Below are 4,280 nucleotides of genomic sequence, written 5' to 3' on the forward strand. Positions count from 1 at the left end.
CATACAGTGTAATATTAGTTTCAGGTATACAATATAGTGATTCAGCACTTCCATACAACATGAACCTGTGTTCATCACAAGTGCCCTCCTTAGTCTCGGTTACCTATTTAACCTGTCCTCCCCTTTGTAACCATCAGAGTTCTTTATAATTAGAAGTGTATTTCTTAGTTTTCCTCTCTCTCTCTTCTTTTTGGCCCTTTGGTTGTTTGTTTTATTTCTTAAATTCCACATATGAGTGAAATAATATGGCATTTGTCATTCTCTGACTAATATTATATAAAAGATTATATTACTTAGCATAATCCTCTCTAGCTCCACCTATATTGTTGCAAATGGCAAGATTTCATTCTTTTTATGGCTGAGTAATATTCCATTGCATATGTATATCACCTCTTCTTTGTCCATTCATCAATGGATGGACACAGACATGATTTGGCTATGGTGGATAATGCTGCTATAAACATCTGATTTAAAAATAAATAAATAAATAAAAAATAAAAAATAAACATCTGATTTTTGTATATATTCTTATTGTCTACACTCTCTAGTTTCCCTTTTAGAAAAAAAAAAAAAAAAGAAAACTAATTTGTAGACTTTACTAGACCTGATTTGCTATACATAATCTTTATAATTTAAAACTTCTGCATATATTTTAAATATTTTCAATATATTTTGATTTCATATTCAAATACATTTTATAGGTCAGTGAAAAACACGATGGAAGCAGAAGACAGAGAGAAGAGAGATTTGAAGATGCCATGCTGTTGGTTTTAAAAAATAAAATGAAGTAAATTTTATATATTACTAATAATTGCCTTAACTGAATGACAAGCTGTGTAAGTTAAACTGCTTTTGAAAAATCAAAGCTTAAGGACTATTTAAATGCTTTTGGTCAGTGAGCCAATTCCGAAGGTGATTCTATCATCTGGTAACTGCACATTGCTTGAGTAACTTAAAAAAGTAGCTATATGTTATTCAGTGGTAAGTTTAAAGTATTAACTTTTTTTTAAGAGATTACACTTTACTAAGTGACTAAACCAAACCTAGAAATCTATGATAAAAAAAAAAAAAAAATGATTTGAAAACACTTTTTAGGCCTGAATGGAGCTGCCTGCCATCTGTTGGTGGTTCTCTTGAATTGCAGGATTCACTCTAATGGTTTAGTGACCTCTTCTGTGTGGAAATAACCAAGTTACATCACAAAACCTACTTTTGACGATCTTAATTACTATTAATGAAAACTCCCTAAAGATTGATCATGTGTGTATTTGATATTTTGTCATCATAATCACATAGTTAGCACAGATAATTTCAGTGGAATTTAATTATATTGGTTCTAATTATAAGGAAATACAAACTACAGCCATTGCTAGAAAACTATTATATTTAAATTTTAGGTCACATCCAACTCATATCTACTGCTGGAAAGATTTAGGAATACACTAAAAGAATGGGGAAGTTGTTTTACTCTGGGTTTTTCTTTAAAACTAGAATAAATTAACCCATTTTCAGTTCAGAATGGTCATTTTATAACTTTGGGATTACACCCTCAGAAAGCCTAAAACCTAGGGCTAGTAGGATAATGTGCTTGGGGAACAGACTCTGGGTTTCTCACCTTACAGCAAATCCTCAGCAACATGCCTACAGTGCTACCTGTTGCATACATCTCATGGAAAGGCCCACAGCCACACTTTCCAGCAAGGGTAAAAGAGCCTGGGAGTATGTATATTTAAGTAAAAAGCCCAGGATGTATCCTGAAGGACTTGATCAGGAAGTGTTATTATCATGAAGACTTACATGGATATTGGTCATATTATCAACATCAATGATGTAATTGATGTTCCTTGCATTGTAGGGCTAACTTCAATGCAGTTAAGTTTCTCTACCTTTATGGATGGGAAATTGTATCCTATTATCTACTTCCATCAGCTTCTTTCTGTCAGTTACATTATTACTTCCCTTGTGACAAACTTGCAAATGGTTCTCTTATTTTTAGACAAATAAGAGTATGGGGACATGGATGTCATTGGCATCATCACAAAACTGAATTCATCAGTGACCAGTGATGTTGGTTCTTAGCCATTCTCCCTGCTATGCTTAGAAAGATATCCTAACCTAAAGCATCCTACACTGTACACTTATTCTTAAACCCTATCCTTACTAAGTCCCGGACACTACATGGCTAAATCAGACTCTATCCTAACTTGACAGTATATAATCTCTTTCCCTTCCATGGCTGCAAAAGTCTGTAACTGTTGAATAATTCATTTGCTGTTAGAACCAGCCATTTTTCATCAGCCATACCTTATTAATTTATCACCCAAACCCTTCCCTCCTCTGTTAGACACTATCCCTAACACAGCAGTTCAAAAATACCACAACAATGGATGCTTAACAGTGGATGATTTACTTTTAGCATAAATGGTAATTTGTTATTACATGAATTCTGTATCTTTGGTGGTAGAGAGTTTAATTTTTTCATTTGTAATTTTTGTGCCAAATACAACAAAGATCCAGATTATAGTTCATGTAAGTTTCCTATTTTGTTTTTATGTGGCACACTTGAGAATAAGGATTATATCAAATTAAATCATTTTCTTTCTTTTTTTCTTGATGTACTTTGTATTATACTTTCTCCTATTACTGATTTATAATGAGAATTTAATTAGCAGAAAAAAGAATTTAATATGTTCCATCTCACTAATAATAAAGAAATTAAAATTATATATTTTGAACTATGAAACTGACAAAGGTTAAAAGCAAAATATTAATATCTCTTATTAGAAAGTACATGATAAAAGAGATACTCCGATATGCTAAAGGTAGTTATTTAAGTTGGTCCAAACTTGTGGAATAAATCCTAACAATGTTTATCAATACCCTTAAAAATGTTCATGCCATGAACTTATCCATAAATGTTCTAGGAAATTATTTTTTAAATTATGAGAAAGCTATATAAAGATTTACATGTTCACTCTAATGAAATTTTATAATTTTTATACTCCATACACAATTATAACAGTAACACTTAGAAAAATTCAAGATCTCAAGAATGGGGGTAATTAAGTTATGGTGTACCCTTTTGATGGAATATTGTACCTCACTCAGACATATGCAGATAGTTATTGATAGAGATATATAAGTAGAAACTTACAGATAGAAATGTAAAACACCAAAAAGTTACCAGTGACTATTTCTAAGTAATGGAATTGTCATTCTTATTATTTATTTTTCATTTCCTGCATTTTCTTTGAAATATTTACAGCAATTATCAACTATTTTATAATTCAGGAAAATGTTATAACTGAAAAAAAAAAGGAAAATTCTAAAAGTGAGCCAAATACTAAATCAAATGTTTTCCCTTTCCTCATAATGTCAATTTGCAATGTTCTCGAGTTTTTGCTTGTGATGGCTGAGATGGGGAGCTTTTCTGTTTGAGCTTCTTGGCCTCAGTAGCGAGTCCCAGACAGTCACACTTTTGTTGTTCTCACTCTCAAAGCACTATTTGGGGAACCCCTTGAAAGTTCAACAGCCTAGCATTCCTCATGTTGCTGGCCTCCCTCATTTCACTGTGAGAGAGACAGGAGGGTCCCTTGTCTTTGATCTGTTTTCCTAACAAAAGGAAGGCTGTCACCACCTTTCTCCCCTCCTTCAGGATTTCCTCCTTCCTGGCTCTGGCTTTGTGCAGAGAAAATAGTTCATCTGTGCCTCACCTGGGAATTCTCTTGCTCACAAATCTTCATCCTCTGTCACTAGAATATTCCCTTTGTTGTAGCCAAGGCTCTATTTTTATGGATAAACTCCCAGATATCCGTGCTCTGTCATGACTATTTAAGGGACTATTACCCAAGTTTCCTTCTACATTGATATTGTAATAGTTCTTTTGAAGGGCAAATAGCAAGCCCTTATCAATTTCATTCAAAGTTCTCTAAAACCATTCTGTGTTTATGCGACTTTTATTTTTATTGTATAGACATTTTAACATATAATAATTTTTCAGTGTCCTTCTATGATTTATCTCATTGGGTCAAGTTGTAAAAATTGCCTTTCATCCATAGATTTAAAAAGAAAATTGTGTACTGGTTTTAGGTAGGACTTCTTATTTTTGATTGTGTAAAGGGGAAAGCCATGTTCTCTGAGTTTTGTTCTGAAGGAACACCATTTCTGGTGTTGAGATTTTGTTTTTTATAATACTAACTGATTTGGGGATTTTGCTGGTGGGGTCTCCACATCTGGTGCTAGAGTTGGGATTGATTGGGAGGGCCATAATTTGGGGACAA

Source organism: Canis aureus, chromosome 13, assembly GCF_053574225.1.
Source record: "Canis aureus isolate CA01 chromosome 13, VMU_Caureus_v.1.0, whole genome shotgun sequence".
Lineage (NCBI taxonomy): Eukaryota > Metazoa > Chordata > Mammalia > Carnivora > Canidae > Canis > Canis aureus.